At 44.9% G+C, this 9,960-nt stretch overlaps 1 protein-coding gene across 2 annotated transcripts in view; it reads left to right on the top strand.

Moving 5' to 3' along the window:
- Positions 1-9,708: 9,708 nt before the first annotated feature.
- LATS2 (large tumor suppressor kinase 2) overlaps positions 9,709-9,960 on the top strand; it is a 48,945-nt gene continuing 48,693 nt past the window's right edge. Inside the window, exon 1 of one of the 2 annotated variants that reach the window (XM_038149762.1) lies at positions 9,709-9,846. The gene's annotated coding sequence lies outside the window, so the exon portion shown is untranslated. The remainder of the gene's footprint in view (positions 9,847-9,960) is intronic. The other variant, XM_038149773.1, reaches the window with a different exon arrangement.

The following is a 9,960-nucleotide window of genomic DNA, read 5'->3' as shown; positions in this document are numbered from 1 at the left end:
AAGAAAGTAGCTAGAAAGTTGAAAGCAAGTTTAGAACTGCTGTGATGCTTTTTAGACATGGAACTTTGTATTCGTGAAGTGAGCTAAAAGCAGTGGCTGGTGTGGGAAGTTAATTCAGAATAGATGTGGGTTGAAAGACTGTGTGGAAGACTAGGAGACATGCGGTGATAATGATAGTCATCAAAGAGGAACACGTGGTGAAGCATTTTTGGAGGGGAAACTCTTTCAGTTTCTATGCTGTTTTCATGTATATTATTCTGTGATGATACTCTAGTAAAGCATTATGGAGAGCCGAGGATTTTCCAGTCTCCTGTTGTGGTGGATTGACCCTGACTGGATGCCTGGTGCCCACCAAAGCTGTTTTTATTGCTACCCTTCTCAGCTGGACGGGGAAAGAAAATAAAAAGCTCACGGGTTGAGTTAATGACAAGGAGACAAAGGACTCACCAATTACAGTCTTGGGCAAAACAGACTCAACTTGGGGAAAATTAATTTATTATCAATCAAATCAGAGTAGTATAATAAGAATTAAAAGCTAATTCTTAAAATACCTTTCTCGCACCCCTCCCTTCCTGAATTCACTCCTGAATTCTCTACCTCCTCCCCCACAGTGGTGCAGGGGGACAGGGAATGGGGGCTGCAGTCAGTTCATCACATGTGACTCTGCTGCTTCTTCCTCCTCAGGAGGAGGCTAGTCACACTGCTCCCCTGCTCCAATGTAGGGTCCCTCCCACAGGAGACAATTCTCCATTAATTTCTTCAACATCAGTCCTTCCCACAGGCTGCAGTCCTTAGCACTGAGTTCTCCAACATGGGTCCCCCACGGTGTCACAAGTCCTGCCAGCAAACCTACTCCAGCATGGGCTCCTCTCTCCACAGATTCACCAGTCTTGCCAGGAGCCTGCTCCAGCATGGGCTTCCCATGGGGGTCACAGCCTCCTTCATGCATTCCCTCTGTTCTAGTCTGGGCCCTTCCATGGCTGCAGGTGGATTTCTGCCCCTCTCAGAACCTCCAGGGGCACAGCTGCCTCCCCAGGGTCTGCACTAGAGGCTGCAGGGGAATGTCAGGTCCTGTGCCGGGAGCACCTCCCGCCCCTCCACCACTGAACTGCGTGCCTGCAGTGTGGTTCCTCTCATGTTTTCTCACTCTTTCTGGCTGCTGCTGTGCAGCTTTTTTCCACCCCGTTTTAAGTCTGTTATCCCAGAGGCGTTACTGATAACCCTGATGGGCTCAGCCTTAGCCAGCAGTGGGAGAGTCCATCTTGGAGTCAGCTGGTATTGGCTGTGTCAGACATGGGGGCAGCTTCTGGAAGCTTCTCAGAGAAGCCACCCCTGTAGTCCCTCACTACCAAAGCCTTGCCATGCAAACCCAATAGACCTACACAGGGGTCTGCTCAGAATTTTCCCCAACAACTTTTTATGGACTGCAATCCTGAACCCAATTTCAATAAAACTTTCTTTTTTATATGGATGTATGGCACATATGGATGACAAGTCCCAACGTGCAAATTTATGTTTCTATCGCTGAGGCCATGTGATACTTAATCGCCATCTGTCCATTCTGCTTGTGATTATACCAACGGGTCAGGCCAAGTTATTTTATTCGTGCAAGTCACTCACCTCACAGACAATAGCAAATACTTCTCTCAGTTTTCTGGTATCCTTCTTTGCTGATAAAGCTGTGTAAACAAGTGCAAAGCACACAGGATTTTGACTCCCAGAGTACACAGAGGTGTGACTGTAGTTTTTCCTCCACTCAGTATCATCATTTCTCCCCCAAGAAAATATGCGAGGTTTGTTGACTGGAGCTTCTTATGCTGCTTTGAGATGCCTTGCCAAGTTGTATGTTATCCCACTTCCTTCCTGCAGGCAATCCAAACAGCGGAGGCTTCCACAGGAGCCCTGCCCCTCACAACTGCACCACACAACTGCTCAGCTTTCAGGCCCTCTCTTACAGCCCAAGAAACATGATAGCTCGGTGCTGGGCCCAGCAGGAGCTCTGAGAGCCTGCCCTGCTGAGGGCAGACCTTGAACAGGCAAGTGCCGAGCCCAGGAGAAGCCACGAGCCAGTGGCAACTCCTGGGCAGCTCCACGCTGTCGTGCAGATGTGGCAGGTATGCCAAGGTAAGGCCAGCTCCATTGGCACAGTCACTGTGAAAAGCCAGTTTACTTAGGAAAATGAGATGAAGCAACAGGCTTACAGCACCACTGGAAAATTACTGTGTCAAAGACAGGCTAAGCAGTGAGGATCTGAATTTCTGCAGAGTAACTAGGGCAAGACCTAAGTCTTACAGATTTGCCCTAGAGCTTTGTATCTGGCCAAGACCTGGAACTGAGAAATTGGACATCCCCTCTGACTCTTTGTATTTTGCATCCTTTTGTAATTTTGTTTCTTTTTTAGTGACTGTATGATCTAGTTGTTGATCATTGTTTGGTAGATGAGGATTCTAGTCCTGGCGTTGCCACTGAATTGCTGTGTTCCTTGTGAATGTTCATACAGCCTAGCCTTGTTTCTCTCTTCAACTCCTGTGTCCATCTTATCTGCGGAGATGTAACCTCTGCTCTGAAGAAGTGGTCCCTTATTATGGGTTTGGGATTTTTGGTAGCAATTGCAGCCTTTTGGTGCACCACCAGATATAGCAAGATTAACTGATATTTTCCCTATGCCTCTCTAGAATGTTCTTGTTAAGTAGCTGTTCCACACATGTAATTGCCTTGCATCAGCATGGTCTTATTTCTGGTTTTTTTGTTGTTTTTTTTTTTAATTTATGGTTACTTCTGTCACCTACTTCTCTCACTCTTGGATGCAAAAGCAGACTTTTTAAAAATAGAGGTAGAAATAAGTTCTTTCTACTTCTATAGCTCACATCTACCTCTACCTCTGTTCCCACAGAAGTCTTATTCAGTGTTTCTGGAGTATTTGAGTGCATATAGTTCAATCTCTTACAGTTCGACTTCCATGTTTTATATCGACTCATTCCTCTTTCCTTGTGCATTACTGATATCAGTCTGCAATCTGTCTAGTTCTCTTCTTCTGCAGTGTGTCTTTCTTATCCATGTACTTCCTTACCCATCTGTACTATTATTTTAATTGTCTTTGAATGCACATTAATAGTGCTTCTTAACATATGCCACTGCCGCTTTTTCTAATCCATTCCTTCCTTTACCCTGTTCCATGTCCAGTTTCTCTCAGCATTTAATCAGTTGAAATTCACTGCTGTTATTTTTTTTTCCCTTTAGAGCTGACTTAGTCATAATAACAAGGCTTACAGGGAAAGATCCAAGTCTTGTTCAAAGATCTGATCCAAGGCTCATTACCATGGTCACTAATTTTTTTTATAATCTTCCAGTTATATTTCCCTCCTTTTCCTCTGACTCTGTCAGATCCAGCAACATCTCAGAAGAGGAATGGTTTCCTCTGAGACTACATGTAGTCCAAACCACACATTATGCTGGAAACCCAAAATGTGTTCAATTGATATCTAATCTGGCACTTCCTTGTCCTTTTCTGAAGTACCCCTTTTCCTTGTAAGGCTTTTGATAAGGCAGTCTATTAAATGTGCTAACTTGTGACTCCATTCAAACCTTTAGCTGGGAGAACCATTTCTATGTTTGTAAGGTGAGATGGTTATAATCCATCTAGTGTTATCTTCCAAGGGCACTGGACTGCCAGCCCTCACTGCTGAATTCCTTTGTTAACGTATTTATTCTCTCTAGCCATACCTATTTGTCATTCCTTAGGACAAGAAGGATCTTGATAAGTTTCTAAGAATTGTACACCTTAAGGCTTCCTGAGATGGTTTTGGTTTTTTGCTCTGGGAAGGGTTAGGAATAATTGTTGTAAAATGCCTGTGACTCAGTCTGGTTTGTAAGCAAATGGACATGGGCTCCTAACTAACCCTGAGAATGTGAGCTCTGTGCATTCCCTGCTGTGACTACTACATTTTGTCTTCCTCTTGACAATTATCCATCAGATTTCTCTGGTGAGGCGTCGAGAAGGTGCCTTCCTAGAAGGTGCTTTCGGGGAATGTGACATTTAGCTTTAGTGATCAGGTTTTAATTGCAAGCAAGTAACTAACTGAAAATACCCATTTTCAGTAAAGTTTTGTTAAATGCTATTTTTGGCTTCATATGAGTAAATTGCAGTCTGTCACATGAGTAATTTCTGTCTAATTTCAGGGTCCTATCTAATGGGATCAGATCTTTAAACAAGACTTGGATCTTTCCCTGTGTATGAGTTACTCATGGATAGAGCTGCACAGAGCTTTAATATCAGGCCTTCTAAACAAAACAGGTACAGTAAATGATCAGAGAAATGAACGCAGCTTTCCTTTACATTAATGCTGAATTCTGATGCTGAGCTTTGAGACATCGCTTTAACATAATGATAGGTCACAGAAAGAGGTATTTATCCAGAGATTTCTTAGCCTTTCTAAAACATGGGAATTACCCCTCTCTCCTTACAGGCAGGGAAGTTCTGGTGGAGAAGTGAAACAGCTTGCTGTCAGTCCCAAATGGGACAAGGAGTGGAAAAAAGTTGATTTGTGTTCTCTTTGGCTCTACAGAGCTGGCTACCACCCCCTCACCCAGATCAACATGAAACATTTCAGTGGTGTATCAACCCTCTGAAGCTTTGGATAGTCCCCACAAGGTTGCAAAATGCCCTTTCATTGGTGGGTGTGTGTATGTGTGTGTGCATGGGGCCTGGGGCACTCCACAGGCTCATTCCTCCCCATGTGCTCTGGTGCTGCCTTCACATGCTGTGCTCCTTTAGGAGTATCCCAGTCCCAAATCCTTACCTCCGTACTAGTTGCTCTGGGCATTCAAAAGTGCCTCATTTTTTCCCTCAGGATAGGGGTTCCTCACAACTCCTTCATTCTTTTTCCCCCACACAGACATTTTGGGAAACTACCCTTCTCCTCACCCAGACATTTTCTGTAGCAAGCCAAGGGCTTTGAATACGCATGTGTTCCTCCCACACCTTTTCCTTCTGTCCGGAGTGTGAATCATTCAGAGCATGTGGCAGGAAGGACAGAGCTGTGGTGGGGGCATTGTTATGCTGAGAGATGCTGCTGTGCCAGGCCTTCGATGAAACGATAATTGCAGGCTTGATTGATGGTTGCTGGATGCCCAGACCTGTTACCAGGGCTTCACATGTCCTGCATTATCCTTCTCTTTTTCTCCAGTATCAGAAGGGCACAGCCTAAAAACTTCTAAAATTTCCGGATTGGGTGGCAGTGTTGTTCAAAAGCCATCTGCATTGCATCTGAACAAAGTGATGCCATCAAGCTGCTTGCAGGGACTTGAACACCTCAGCAATTCATTTCCAAACGGAGGCCGCAACTGGCTCGGCAATTCAGCTCCAAATGGAGAGCACAACTGGCTCACACTGGTGAAATTCCACACAAAGTCCTGACATTCCTACAGTCCTCTTGGGCTCTGCTGGGCTCCAGCTGCAGTCAATAATTGATGCAAAGTCTAGGGCTGGGAGCAGAGTGCATAGGAACGTGGGTACTTGTGAAATTCAGAGTTTTGAACCTTTTGAACCTGTGAGTGCTGGAAAGGCAGTCTAAATATCCAGAATGCCTTACCCAGTTCACCAGTCTGTGTGCAAGCTGAGACAGTTTCCTGGTTAGATTTGTCCTATTTCACTACTTTGTGCTGAAATAAAATGAATTTAAAATAAAATAAATGAATAAAATTAAAATGAAAATAAAATGAAATACTAGGTCTCACTTTCACTGCATCTTTGCCACTCCAAAAGAGTGCTGTGATATATCCTGTAGGCATACTCTTGAGGGGAAAAAAAAGCATACCTAAACTGTACCTAGAATTTGGTTATAGTTTCTTTTTTTTTTCACCTACTCAATTATTGAAGCACTGAGCCTAACTTTGACCACCAGAAATGCAATTTTGCATCAGGGTTAAACATGTATATTATATTCACATATAGGTTGTATTGTCTGTACTGTGCTGGAGAACTCAGAACTGCTGTTTCAAACTGGTTTTGTGTTGGTGATTTGGGAAGAATGATTCCCCAGTATCACTCTGCAAAGAAAACCAATGTGTTGAAACAAGAACATTTCAGTGGCATTGCAAAGTTTCTTTTCCTTGCACATCATTCATGTTATGTCACACTGGTTTGTTCTAAACATGTCACTATCATTCTAAACAAGATGTCACTGTCAGCAAATTCCTTGTGCATGTATGCTCATATACACGTGTTCACATGTTCACTACTATTTCACATGTGTGTGTCCCTCTTTTTGAAAAAAACTAGCAGAGAACTAGGCATTGCTGATAATATTCCTGCTTTAGGAATATTATCAAGTTTTCTGAACAGGTTCAAGCTTTTATTGGCGATTAGTACTGTGTAAAGAAAAAGTTCGTCCACCCACATCATAATTACTTGGTCGTTAGGAGTATTTTTAGCACCATGATTTGGTAATTGGTTCCAAATACAATAGTTTATAAAGATACACTGTGGCCCAGCAAACAGTGAAACGAGTACAAGGAGGGGATGAGGCAACACACAGCATCAGATGTCAGGATGGAGCTGTGTGGAGCTCCCACCTCCCTCGTTGTTGCAGGTGGGTGGAAGGAGAAAGAATGTCAAATAGTGGATCTGTGATCCTTCCCACTTGCCCACACGGCAAGACAGCTGCTGAGGCAAGTCAGAAGGTGAGTGCTGCAATCACCACAGACCCAGCAGCATCACTCACTGAAGCAGAGCCATGAATAAACACAATGACCCTTACTCATGGTTGATTATTATCTCACAGTCTAGTCTGGGAACAGACTTGCTGCTCCACACAGCCCAAATGGTATTGTTCTTTCAATGGAGCATCTTTCCTTCTGGAGGTGCCTTACTGGGGAGAAGATAGCTGGGAAGAAAGACTTTACAGTAATTTCCAAAGAGATTGCTTTCACTGTGATCTCCAAAAACCTTACAAAGATCAAATAATGTTTTAACCAAGTTGTTTTATCAACCTAGCTGATTTCAATTTCCCTCATATTTCTGAGGAACATGATTTCCATTAGTTTGGGTTTCTAAAAGGGTAAAAATAGAAACAGTCTACAGAGTATCTACATCTATGGCGCACCAGCTGAATATGGACACCTGCTAGAGGATGGATGCAACCCATCTCACCTCTACTTGCTGCTCTAAGGTGGGAATTCTATCCCAGGAACTCTGTGCAAATGCATGAAATTCAGAAAGCGCAGCTAGCTGGAACCAGGAAGCAAAGTAGTGCATCTGAGTCTCATTCCCAGATGGATCAGAATGCAATAGGAAAACAAACAATCCCAAAGGAGAAAATAAATTAAAAGATCTGTTTTACCTAGATTTAAGAAAGCAGTTAACAAGCAAACCTTACAAAAGAGCATTATAGCACAGAGTAAGCAATTTTTATCTTGATGCTGTTCCTTTAAACCAGCCTGAACTTTGTTGGGAAAAGGTCTCAAGCCATTGAGCAATGTCTGGTTTGGGCAATCGTGTTGCTATGCTTCATCGGATAAGCACAGCAGTAATTCAGAAAATGAAGCCATGCTGCATCTGTCATATCATTTAAAATTTACTTCAGTTTTGCAGGTATTTGAAGATTGCAAAATGACCCACATTTTCCTGCAATATTCTGCCAACACTGGAATCTGGTCTGAACCTAATGGATTTCCTTATCTTTAGCTTTCCAGAGTGAGAGGCTTCCTCTTTCCCCCCTGACCCTGCCCTACAATATATTCCAGTCAATGACACTATTGAAATTCTGACAGCAATTTATATACAGTAACTGGCTGCCGTCAGATGAGATGCTAAACAATTTTTATGCACCAGGCTGCATTTTTCTCATGAAATGCAGCACTCTATTCTCTTCCCAAACCAGCACTTTTATAAGCACTAATTTTTTATAAGCATTATTCATGTATAGGCACTATTGACAGTTTTGCATGGAAAACATTGAAAAAAAAGAATTACAATTAACAAGCTCAGAGGAATATCCTGAGATAGGACTGCCCATGACTATATTACTTACAAAAATAGTCTCCCTGGCTTGGAAATGGCTGTAAATATAGCTCCCATCCTGGAAAGACAGTTACGCACAGACTTCTCTTAATACATGCTTGCAGTCCAGTGGAAGACACTGGGACTCGTCGCATGATTAAACGTGTCTTAACAGTTTGCAAGACTGACATTTTCCCTGCCAAACAGAGCAAGCCTACAATGAGCACCTCTCACTGTGCAACAGGATTTTAAGAATTTTGAAGAATTTCAGGGCTGCAGGCTTCTTCTGTGTTAATGATCTAAAGATACATGCCCATATATGAAAAAGTTTATTTTCTTATTGTTTTTACTCAGTATGAATACCCCCTGGTTAGGAGTAGCATGCATATCTATTATGCTGAGGGGTCAGAGCCAGCCTCCCAGATCTGAACATTACTGTATTTGGGAGCGTGGGGTTTATTTCTCATTGTGAATTGTCTATTAAAAAACATAGAGATATCTAAAATGATATTATTCCTGCTTTCATGAAAAACAGGTTCATAGGTGGACATTATCACTCTCTAAAACTACATGAAAGGAGGTTTAGTGAGGTGTGGGTCTGTCTCTTCTCCAAGGTAACAAGCAGCAGGACAAGAGGAAATACCCTCAAGTAGTGCCAGGGGAGGTTTAGATTGCATCTTAGGAAAAAAATCTTCTCTGAAAGGGTGGTTGGGCATTGGAACAGGCTGTCCAGGGAAGTGGTGAGGTCACTACTCCTGGAAGTGTTCAAAAGGTACATGGATGTGGCATTTGGGGCTGTGATTTAGGGTAAACATGTTGGTGCTGGGTTAATGGTTGGACTCGATGATCTCAGAGATCTTTTTCCAGTCTCAGTGAGTCTATGAATCTGGTTCCAGGTACTGCCATCCATAATAAGGTCAAATATGACCTTTGCATCCAAATATTCTTCACAGCTTGGTTCTGCATTTTTGTTCCAGATGTGAATTCCCTGTCTGTCCGCCGATACCTCATAGCTCCCTCGTCTCCTCACCATTATGAAACAACATGAAAAACAAGTAACCCTCTGCTCAAGAAACAAAACCAAAAAACCCCAAAGCAAACCAGAAGCTAAAAGAAAACCCCAAGTAGGCTTTGGTAATGCTGCCACTTTGTGTGCCTGGTTAGTCCAGCATGGAATGGTAGGGATAATGGTTATCAGCACAGACCTTTCAATCTAAATGAGCTTGGGGCATGGGGTGAGTGGAAGAACCCTTCCAAGCCTATCTTCCCCAGGGAAGCTGTGGATGCCTCATCCCTGGAAGTGTCCGAGGCCCGGTTGGATGGAGCTCTAAGCAACCTGGTTTAGTGGAAGGTGCCCTCCATGGGCAGGGGGTTGAAATGTTCGCCTCAACAAGTGGAGACAGTGCCATCCCTCTCCCGCCAGGACCCAGCGAGGAGTTGCTGTGACGCGGAGTGGGTTTTGTGAGGGGGAAAAGTGTCACTTCTTACTGCCTGTAAACCTACGGACGGGCGCCCCGAGGGGGCCGCCGGGCTGAGGGCAGGCAGCCCCCGCCACCTCGGTCTCTGAGGGCGCGCCAGCCCTTCCCGGCCCTTCCCGCCCTGGAAGCCCCTCCCCCCGCTGGAATGCGCCGGGAGGGGAGTGGAATGACGCGGGCGCCGCGGGGTCACGTGGCGCGAATGGAATGCCAACAATGTAGCGAATGTCCCGACTGCGCCCCGCACTCGGCGCCCGGGACGGCCAAGGGGGAAGATGGAGAGCGGCCCGAGCCGCCGCGGCCGCCGCCGCTGCTGAGCCGCGCCGTGCCGACCCCCGGAGGGCGAGCGGCGGCGCCGGGCGCCCCGGGGAGGTGAGCGGAGCGGGTGCGGGGGGCGCGGGTTCTCCCTCAGCTCCGGGTGGGAGTGCTCCCCATCCCCCAAAACTGCTCTGCTCGGAAGGGAAAGTCCTGTGAGGAAGCGGGGGG

This window comes from Motacilla alba, chromosome 1, assembly GCF_015832195.1.
Source record: "Motacilla alba alba isolate MOTALB_02 chromosome 1, Motacilla_alba_V1.0_pri, whole genome shotgun sequence".
NCBI lineage: Eukaryota > Metazoa > Chordata > Aves > Passeriformes > Motacillidae > Motacilla > Motacilla alba.
The sequence above is the reverse complement of the archived record's forward strand: the minus strand, read 5'-3'. Positions and strand labels throughout refer to the sequence as shown.